Here is an 11,286-nt window from a genome sequence, read left to right as displayed (position 1 = left end):
TATTGACTTCAGGAGGTCCCGCAATGGAGAATACGCCCCAATCTCCATCTACGGGGAAAGTGTGGAGAGTGTGTCCAGCTTTAAGTTTCTGGGCACTCACATTTCAGAGGACCTCACATGGTCCACCAACACCGCTGTGCTGGTCAAGAAGGCACAGCAACGACTGTTCTTCCTGAGGACATTAAAAAAGACTGGTCTGCCCCAACAGCTGCTGACAACGTTCTACCGCTGCACCACAGAGAGCATATTAACGTATGGCAACTCTGTGTGGTATCTCAGCTGCACGGAGGCGGAGAGGAGAGCTCTTCAGCGCGTCGTCCACAGAGCGCAGAGGATCATTGGGACACAGCTACTAGCCTTGGAGGGCATCTACCACACACGGTGCCTCAGGAAGGCCGTCAGCATCCATAAAGACTCATCACACCCCTGTAACGGACTGTTTGAACTACATCCCTCCGAAAGACGTTACAAGGCCTTCTACGCCCGAACCTCCAGACTCAGAAACAGCTTTATTCCAAGAGCTACAGCGGATCTGAACCGGCCCTGCTGAGTGCCCCCCACCCACCCACCCTGGACAGTCTCCCTCGGATGGTCACGACACACAGCTTATTTATTTATTTTATTTTTATTTTTCATCGGTTGGAGCTGCATACTAAATCTCGTTGCACTGACGTGCAATGACAATAAAATATATTATTATTATTATTATTGAATAAAGTCAATTTTGAAATTAAACAGTTTAATATCTGATACGTCCCTTATCTAGGGACCATATATTAAATTGATTTTTGGAACGGAGATGGAATAGGGGCTTTCTCCGTCCACTCCACGCATCAACCCAGTATTGCCGTGCCTCTGGGAACGGTGCACTTCCCTTTTGGGAGATTTTCAAAGTTCAAAAGAAAAGACAAAACTTCCTCTTCACCTTTGCATAAAAGCTGCATAAGAGCTGCCCTCTCTCACTCTGCGTGTGTGTGTGTTGACGGGACCACTCAAGTTAAACGCCTTCCTTTATTTGAAGGGAAAAGAGGCGGATGCTGCTCGCATTTCAGCCCAAATGCAACTGAAACTTCCAGGAAGGAGAAAAAAATCTTCAGCAAAATGTTAAAAGTCACAATTGCCGGCTCTGCCAATCAAGTGGTCACAGCGAGCAGCGCCATGGTAAGACTCACTGACTCTGTGACGGGGGCAGGGGTGAATTTAGCGCCTTCACACCAGTGAGCGGCTGCAGGGCGAGCCATGGCTTGGTCAATGTGGCGGACCCGTCTCCCCGACAGAAGCCCTGGCCGCACGTTCTGGGAGTGGGGACGGGAGGGCAGCCGGCACACTGCGCTGTTGGCTGTGCATTGGCAAGGTGTCTTTCTGCAGTTCCTTCTAAAACACTCAGTCTACTCCACTGCGAAATCTCAAGGTATGCCTACTTTGAAGAAGTTCCATAGATGCTGCTGCACCCCACCCGCTGAGTTTCTCCAGCATTTTGGTGTACCTTTGATTTTCCAGCATCTGCAGTTCCTTCTAAAACACTTTGTCTGTCTGTGGCGGTGGGATGACTGGCTCTGGAGGGTGGGCGGGCTTGCACTGTCGCCAGTGTGCCTGGGTGGGCAGCGCCAGAGGTCATGACAAGGCCGGCCACCTTTGTGGATTTGTCACGAGCCAGGTTTAAGGCTGGAGGAGAGGCAGCAAGCAGCTGGCTGGCTGGTGGAGGGGAAAGGCATGGCCAGGTGAGCATAAGCAGAGTTTTGTGCTGGAGGTGACTTTTGCAAGAGGCTCTGAGAAGCCTCTCACGAGACTGCAAGAAGTCTTCAGGAATTAATTGGAAAGCTAAAGAAAGGAGAGGGGAAGAAATCAATCCATGATTGGGCTACGAAACCCGTGTTCCTGTGCCCACTGGAGATGTGGTTCTGTTGCAAAATTTACTTTGTGTTGAGAGAGATGAAGTGATGAGCCTGTGGATGTGGTGTATCTGGACTTTCAAAAAGCCTTTCACAAGGTCCCACACAAGAGATTACTGTGCAAAATTCGAGCATATGGTATTGGGGGTAGCAGGCCTACATGAAGCTTTTCAAAAAGGGGGGTGGCATGACAGGATTACAAACATTTTAATGTGAAATAGTGTGCGTTCTGCGCACATCACGAGCGCGAAGCGTGAAGTCCCTCGATGTCGGGATCCAGGGCCCGCTTAAGCTCAGGGGTTTTAGATGCTCAATGATGCATTCTGAGCATTATTGTGGAGCATTTTTGCACCAAATTTATGACCAATATTTCAGAATTTAACAGGAATCTGAGGTAGTTTTTTCACACAAAGGGTGGTGGGTGTATGGAACGAACTGCCAGAGGAGGTAGTTAAGGCTGGGACTGGGACTTTAAGAGACATTTGGACACCTACATGGATAGGACAGATTTAGATGGATATGGGCCAAACGTGTGTGAGTGGAACATGTTGGTCGGTGTGGGCAAGTTGGGCTGAAGGGTCTCTTTCCACACTGCATCTTTTCATGACTAAAACGTGAAGTAGAAAAATGCATGTAGATAAGTAGAGCAGATTTGACAGAGGAGTGAAATGTAAAGGCAGAGAGAGGTTTATGGGTGGAAAGGAACATAGGAAAGGAGGGGGGCGAGTGGGCTTGGGCAGATGGGTGAAGGGAAAATAGACAGAAAGTGCTGGAGTAACTCAGTGGGTCAGGCAGCATCTGTGGAGAACATGGATAGGTGACGTTTCACAGAGTGCTGGAGTAACTCAGCGGGTCAGGCAGCCTCTGTGGAGAACATGGATAGGTGATGGTACACAAAAAAGCTGGAGACACTCAGCGGGTGCAGCAGCATCTATGGAGCGAAGGAAATAGGCAACGTTTCTGGCCGAAACCCTTCTTCAGATGTATAGGTGATGCTTCACAGAGTGCTGGAGTAACTCAGCGGGTCAGGCAGCATCTGTGGAGAACATGGATAGGTGATGTTTCACAGAGTGCTGGAGTAACTCAGCGGGTCAGGCAGCCTCTGTGGAGAACATGGATAGGTGATGCTTCACAGAGTGCTGGAGTAACTCAGCGGGTCAGGCAGCCTCTGTGGAGAACATGGATAGGTGATGTTTCACAGAGTGCTGGAGTAACTCAGCGGGTCAGGCAGCATCTGTGGAGAACATGGATAGGTGATGTTTCACAGAGTGCTGGAGTAACTCAGTGGGTCAGGCAGCCTCTGTGGAGAACATGGATAGGTGACGTTTCACAGAGTGCTGGAGTAACTCAGTGGGTCAGGCAGCATCTGTGAGAACATGGATAGGTGATGTTTCACAGAGTGCTGGAGTAACTCAGTGGGTCAGGCAGCATCTGTGGAGAACATGGATAGGTGACGTTTCACAGAGTGCTGGAGTAACTCAGTGGGTCAGGCAGCATCTCTGGAGAACATGAGTCCGGACCCGGGTCCTGGAGCCAGGAGTGCGGTCGGAGACGGGGCCGGGAACCAGTAAGCCCACTACAACCCCCTCCCCGACAGCCCCCTCCCCCACACCCACAACCTCCCATACCACCCTCGTCTCCCCCCCACACCCCCTCCCCAACCGCAGACCCCCACATCCTCCCCACCCACAGAAGCCCCATCCACCCACAACCCCCCAGCCCACACAAAACCCCCTCCCCCCTCAACCCCCCACCTTACCCCATCCCCCGTCCTCACACCCCCACCAATACACCTCCCTTCCCCCACAACCACCACCGTAAATGAAAATATGTTCAAATTAAGGATGTTTCATTCTAAATATATTTAAGATAAAATAATTATAAATAATTTAAAACACTATAAACATTTATGACAGAAATTGACATTGTTGCGGGAAATCAACTTTGAATCCAGATTAGGTAGAGTTTGTTTGTGTTGTAGAGTGCGGGCGGGGCAGCCGCATCCAGAATCACATCGCTGCTTCTCCGTGGACATGGAACCGGTAGAGGCAAGTATATTCTGGATGGCCCCAGTTGTTATTCACCCGCAGTTCAATGAATTTGTAAACGGCAGCATCTTTATTCTACAAAGCAAAAAAACATGACGACAGACCAGGGAACCTGTGCTTCAGTATGAAAGTACTGTAGGCAGGAGAGAAGATGGATTAGCTACAAACCAGACTTAAAACATCCTGCTGATCATGGATGTCAGGACATTCTATTCAATTACATACAGCATTGATAACCAGCATGTTATCATGGACAAGGTCGATGTTTTTGAGGTATGAGGGGAACATGGATCTCAAATGACTGGGAGCAACAGCTTTACTCCATGTAGCATCGTGGATGGGGAGAGAACAAGATCAATTACACAGGCTTGCTTTGTGGCAACTGACAAATTGTGAATAAAGTGGCCATGAAAAATAAACTTCTATTCTGGAAAGATAAAATGCTGGAGTAACTCAGTGGATCGGGCAGCATTCCTGGACCTGCCTGACCTGCTGAGTTACTCCAGCATTTTGTGTCTTTCCTCAGTAAACCAGCATCTGCAGGATCTTGCTTCTACAATCTGTAATCTGGATTGGTTCAGCAAGTTTGAAACTTGTAGATGATTCAAGTAGATCAGCCACCGATCCAGCTCTCCTCAGTTTCCCTATTTTTGCATCTGAAAATATGTTTATCATCGACCAGATTGTATGAATGGTCAATTAAAAAAAGTATCTCTGCGCATCTGCTGCCTGACCCGAGTATTTCTAGCATTGTGTTTCAGTCCTCCATCACGTGCAGATTTGCAATTTTCTATTTGTAACTTGTCATTTGTTCCAGTCAATACAATATTTGCCATAATACAAGTCCGAAGAAGGGTCTCAAACTGAAACACCTCCCATTCCTTCTCTCCAAAGATGCTGCCTGTCCCACTGAGTTACTCCTGCATTTTGTGTTCATCTTCAGTGTAAAGCATCTGCAGCATCAGCATTTTCTTCTTACACAATACACAAACTCCTCCCAAACATATTTAATTTTCAGCAAAAGACACATATGAGAGAACTTACTGACAGTCCCTGGTCCCTTGGTGCAGGGGCGGAAATCTTGGGGTACAGGATTGTCCCCCCCCCCATGCTTTGAGAGGTGGGGGACAACCCCCCCCCCCCCCAATGTTTTGTCATCCGGACTATCAGCCGATTTCTAAGGGCAGAATAGCGGGGCGACCGGTAATTGCTCCTACCGCCTGTTGCTGCCCCCCCCTGCAATGGAACGCTCCTCCGCTGGAGTCGAGCGGGGGACAGGTTCTTCTGGAGCGTTTGCCTTGTAGATGCGAGAGCGCCCCTCAAGCAGCGCGTCTCGCAGGCACCTGCTCCGAGAGCCGCTCCAGCGGCTCAGGCGGCTCTCTCTCCCCCCGTGCGGGTGGAGAGACGTCCCGTCCGACATCGGGAACACCTGCCGGATGCCTCTCGAGTGGCTATGCGTCCAGCCCGCTGCTTCAGGTACTAGCGGGCTGGCCTCGGCACGGTGTCGGGGAATTACGGAACACCGGGTAACGCTCCTACCGCCTGTTGCTGCCCCCCTCCCCAACGGGAAAACGGGGGACAGTTTTATCCAGAGCCTTTTTCTCTGCCTGTAAAAAACACAAGCAGAAAAAGGCTCACCTGTAAAAGAAAACCCGACCTCAGGGTACTCACCTGACGGTCCGGTTCATCCTGTAACGGGACAGCCTAAGTCCCGTGGCAGCCGCTGTTGCACTGCTGGCGTAATGGCGCGCCTGCGCACTGAGCGGGTTCTTCACATAGTCACTCACGTGACTCCGAAGTAAAATCAAACTGCTGCATCGAGGCGATCAAGGCTCCCGATGTTGAAGCCTCCGCCGGCCGATGAAAGACCCCGTGAACGGGCTGATTCAAGCCCACGGCCGAAGCCTCGCACTAATGCATCTCGCTCTCTCCTCCAACCTTGACTCGGAGGTTATTCGCTACAGCGTGGATTCAGCGCCCAATTAGCAGAGGGAACTAGGACCGGGTCACTGCCAGGGATGCGTTTCTCTATCTGGAAGGTGGATGGTCTGCTGCGGCTGCTGGCAGGTACACAGAGAGAAAGGCCACTCGGCCCACACGTTGCTGCTGTCTCAGCGCCATTGTCCATTAAAAATAAAACATTATAATTTAAACATGTGGAAATAAAGTACCAGAGTAAAAAGAGGCTACAGACTTTTGGCTGTTTAGTAGAGCTACTACTCGTGGAAAAAAACTGTTTTTATGTCTGGCTGTGGCCCAGACAAAACCTGCCCCAGACAGGACAAAGCAAGCCACCAGAGAGCAGGAGCAGAGGCAGCACTGTGGTGCAGAGTAGAGCTACGGCCTTACTGCGCCAGAGACCTGGGTTCAATCCTGACTACCGGTGTAAGGGTGATCGTTGGTCTACACGGACTCGGTTGGCCGAAGAGCGTTTTTCCACGCTGTACCTCGAAACTGAAAACAACGTTGACCTGTTTCACTTTGCAACCCCCCCCCCCCCCCCCCCCAGGGTCTGCTCCTTCTCCAATCCTGGTTGGAAACACACAGCATCAGCGTTATACTGCTCACAGCTCAGCCACAGGCAAACCTGGTGCCGTGCCACACCCCAGGGGCATCTTGATGCATCTGCAGATACTGTGGCCGACAACATCAACACCGAAACATTTGTAGCATGACGCGGCGTGATGATGTATGAATCGCGGTGTTTTTACAAGTGTCGCAACATTTTTTTGTCGTCGCTTAATATGATGGCGACACTTAATATGATGCCGGCAGTCGCCGAAAAAGATCGGCAAGTGGGACAGGCGCTTAAATGAGTTATTTATCTCTATCGTTGTGAGCAGTTGATGCAGTCTGGAAACTGCCACAGCTCAGCTCTGCACCTTTCCACAGCTGATTCCATTTCATTCACCTTCTGCAACAACATCTAGGAATAGAAATGAAAAACAAGTTTATTTTCAAGTTCGGAGGCTTTTTAATTCTACTCGCAGCTACTTATTTCACAACATACACGTCAAAGTTACAAATATGTAATGCAGAAAAGTCACTGTTCCATACTTCATATTTCCTTATAACATAGGCCATTTCAACCCATCAAATCAATGCCAGCTCTCACAAATTTTCCTTGAAACTAGTTCCTCACAAATTCCCATCAATTGCCCGCAGAATCCACCATTCAATGGAAAGCAAACTTCTCTGAACTGTAGCAGCTTAACACCCAGAGGATGGGAAATGCAGGGAATTCTCTGCCCAAGTGGCTACGGAGACCAGTCCTTGAGACCAGTTCAACACCGAGGTGACTGGCCTTTATATTACAGAATTGAGAGTATGGCGTAGGTAAATAGTAGTGTTATATGTTATATGGTTCTATGGCATTAAATGGTGCCGAGATAAATGGTCTGACTGAGAGGTGGAGCAGCTGAGGGGCAGCACGGTGGTGCAGCGGTAGAGTTGCTGCCTCACAGCACCAGAGGCACAGGTTCAATCCCGACTACGGGTGCTATCTGTACGCAGTTTGTACGTTCTCCCCGTGACCTGCGTGGACTTTCTCCAAGTGCTCCAGCTTCGACCCACACTCCAAAGACGTACAGGTTTGTAGGCTAAATAGCTTAGTAAAATTGTAAATTGTCCCTAGTGTGTGCAGGATAGTGGTAGGGTGTGTGGATCGCTGGTCAGCGCAGACTTTCCACGCTGTATCTCTAATACAAAACCAAAAAAGACTAAAAGCAGCTATATCAGGCATAATGCGAAGGAAAGCTTGCCATGCTTGGACCAGAGGCCTTAGCCTCAGAATAAAAAGACGTTCCTTTGGGAAGGAGATGAGGAGGAATTTCTTTAATCAGAGGGTGGTGAATCTGTGGAATTCACTGCCACAGTAGGCTGTGGATATTTTTAAGGAAGAGATAGATAGATTATTGATTAGTATGGGTGTCAGGGGTTATGGGGGGAAGGCAGGGGAATGGGGTTAAGAGGGTAAGATAGATCAGCCATGATTGAATGGAGGAATAGACTTGATGAACCGGATGGCCTCATTCAGCTCCTATCACTTATGAACCATGACTCCCTGTGCCCTCTCTACCCCTTCTCCCACACCAGCACCAGCTCTCTCTCCCCGCACCCTCCTTGGTAATGCAACCAACTACCCGCAGCGCCGGCTCCGTCTGCTCCTCATGCATCTGCTGGATGGTGGCGATGTCAGCCTGGAAGCAAACACACGCAACGTTACACTCACCAGGGGCACGCGCCCACCCCACCTCTGTCCAATACAGAGCCAGAGCCTTTGTAGACAGAGAATATCAAATGTGTGCACATTGGTAGGTTAATTGGCCGCGGTAAATTGCCTCTTCCATGTCGACACGTGGAGAATCTGGGGGGGGGGGGGGGGGGGGGGGAGGGGATTGAAGCCAATATGGAAATAATAAAGGGTAAGGTGAAAGTAAATCCAAAGGATTTCTACATCTATATTAATAGCAAAAGGATAACGGCGAATAAAATTGGTCCATTAGAGAGTCAGGGTGGACAGCTATCTGCAGAGCCAAAAGAGATGGGGGAGATATTGAACAATTTATTTTCTTCGGTATTTACCAAGGAGAAGGATATTGAATTATGTGAGGTGAGGGAAACAAGTAGAGTAGCTATGGAAACTACGGGATTCAAAAAAGAGGAACTACTGACTCTTTTGAAAAATATAAAAGTGGATACGTCTCCAGGTCCTGACAGGATATTCCCTGGGACATTGAGGGAAGTTAGTGTAGAAATAGCAGGGGTATGACAGAAATATTTCAATTGTCATTAGAAACGGGAATAGTGTCGGAGGATTGGCATACTGCGCATGTTGTTCCATTGTTTAAAAAGGGTTCTAAGAGTAAACCTAGCAATTATAGACCTGTTAGTTTGACGTCAGTGGTGGGCAAATTAATGGAAAGGATACTCAGAGATAATATACAGTGGCTTGCAAAAGTTTTCATCCCCCTTGAACAGAGCAAGACGGTCAGCTTGGGCAGTATGGAGGCGCAGTGGTAGAGTTGCTGCCTTACAGCGCCAGAGACCCGACTTTGATCCTGACTACAGGTGATGCCTGTATGAAGCTTGTACGTTCTCCCCGTGACCAGCATGGGTTTTCTCTGAGATCTTCAGTTTCTTCCCACACTCCAATGAGGTACAGGCTTGTAGATTAATTGGCTTAGTATTAATGTAAAATTGTCCCTAGTGTGTGTGGGATAGTGTTAGTGTGCGGGGATCACCGGTCGTTGTTAGACAATATATATAAGCATCTGGATAAACAGGGTCTGATTAGGAACAGTGAACATGGATTTGTGCCTGGAAGGTCATGTTTGACTAATCTTCTTGAATTTTTTGAAGAGGTTACTCGGGAAATTGATGAGGTTAAAGCAGTAGATGTTGTATAAATGGACTTCAGTAAGGCCTTTGACAAGGTTCCTCATGGAAGGTTGGTTAAGAAGGTTCAATTGTTGGGTATTAATGGTGGAGTAGCAAGATGGATTCAACAGTGTCCGTTTCGGACAAGCTGCTGGAGCACCTCAAGGCTCTCGCAATTTCGCGAACTCCCGCAGCTGCGTGAACCCCGGACTTAAAATATTCCCACGCTGGCTGTGGAACTCCCGACCCGACTGTGGATCACAGGTACTGTACCTTGAAACCCCGGGATGACCCCCAGAGCCGACGGGCTGGATCTTCCAGGAACAACGGAGCTGGAGCTGCCGACTTTGAGGGAACCCCTGTTCGTTACGGAGCCCGAGCTGCCGTCTGTGAAGGAATCCCCGTTCCAGCGCAGGTCCGCAGCAACAGCAGGTACAGCAAGTACAGTACCTGGTAACAAGGGGAAGCCTCCATTGTGTCCGGAAACGTGGCCGTCGGACAGGACTTCAGGTCAGAATGAAGCGCAGGGGCCTTCGGCCCCCTCTCCCTACTATCCTACTGGCTAATGTACAGTCCCTTGAAAACAAAGTGGAGGACTTAAGAGCAAGGCTGCTTTAACAAAGGGAGCTGAGGGAATGCTCTGTGTTCTGTTTCACAGAGACATGGCTCAACCCCAGCTCCCCAGACTCAGCGATCCAGCATGAAGGGTTCTCCATCCACCGTATGGACCGGACCCTGGCATCTGGGAAAGGGAGAGGAGGGGGCGTCTGCCTCATGGTCAACTCTGCGTGGTGTGCCGACGTGGCAGTCCTGTCCAACTCCTGCTCTCCACACCTTGAACATCTGGCGGTGAAGCGCCGTCCCTTCTACCTCCAGAGAGAATTCACCTCCGTTATCCTGACCGCGGTCTACATCCCACCCCAGGCAGACGTCCGTCTGGCACTGGAGGAGCTGCAGGCCGTGGTCAACAAACACCAGACGTCTTACCCCGAGGCATTTACCACCATTGCTGGGGACTTCAATAAGGCGAACCTCACGAAATCACTCCCCAACTTCCACCAACATGTCTCCTGCTGCACCAAAGGACCAAACACCCTCGACCACTGCTACACCACCATTAAGAATGGCTATCGTTCTATCCCTCAACCTCACTTCGGTAAGTCCGACCATACCGCGGTGCTGCTTCTTCCTGCCTACAGGCAGCAATTAAATAGCGCACCCCCCGCAGAAGTGAGGACAGTACAGAGCTGGTCGGGGGGTGGGGGGGGGGGGGGGCAGAAGAACAACACCAGGACTGTTTGGAGTCTGTAGACTCGACAATGTTCAAGGACTCGACAACGGACTTGAACGAATACGCCACAGTCGTTACAGACTTCATAAAGAAATGTGTGGAGGATTGCATCCCTACAAAAACCTTCCGAGTGTTTCCCAATCAGAAACCTTGGATGAACTTTGAGATCCGCACTCTCCTGAAGTCCAGACACAGGGCATTCACATCCAACGATACAGTGGCCTACATGAAGACCAGATACGACCTTGGTAAGGCCATCAAAAAGGCCAAATGGGACTTCTGCTCCAAACTGTAGGACGAGACAGATGTTCGGCAGCTGTGGCGGGGCCTGAATGCAATCACCTCCTACAAGGCGAAACCAGGAGGCAGCTCGAATGTCGGTGTAACATCACTCCCTGACGAGCTCAATGAGTTTTACGCACGCTTTGACAGGGAGAATACTGATGTGCCTTCCTGATCCCCCATTCGCTGTGATGGCATTTCTGTCTCATTCACAGAGTCCGACGTCAGGAAATCCTTCAGAGGGGTGAACCCTCGAAAAGCGCCTGGACCCGATGGTATACACAGTCGTGTTCTAAAAACCTGTGCGGACCAACTGGCGGGAGTTTTTACGGACATTTTCAACCTCTCATTTCTGAGGTCTGAGGTCCCCACCTGCTTTAAAAGGGCATCAATT

The 11,286-nt window shown here is 49.8% G+C and overlaps 1 non-coding gene across 1 annotated transcript; it reads left to right on the top strand.

Moving 5' to 3' along the window:
* The first annotated feature begins 692 nt into the window (after positions 1–692).
* On the top strand, positions 693–875 carry LOC116969241. The gene has a single exon (XR_004410691.1). It is a non-coding gene; the product is annotated as a U2 spliceosomal RNA (small nuclear RNA).
* Positions 876–11,286: the final 10,411 nt, after the last annotated feature.

Source organism: Amblyraja radiata, unplaced genomic scaffold (assembly GCF_010909765.2).
Source record: "Amblyraja radiata isolate CabotCenter1 unplaced genomic scaffold, sAmbRad1.1.pri S132, whole genome shotgun sequence".
Taxonomy (NCBI): domain Eukaryota; kingdom Metazoa; phylum Chordata; class Chondrichthyes; order Rajiformes; family Rajidae; genus Amblyraja; species Amblyraja radiata.
Note: the sequence above shows the minus strand (reverse complement) of the source record. Positions and strands in the feature narration are given on the sequence as shown.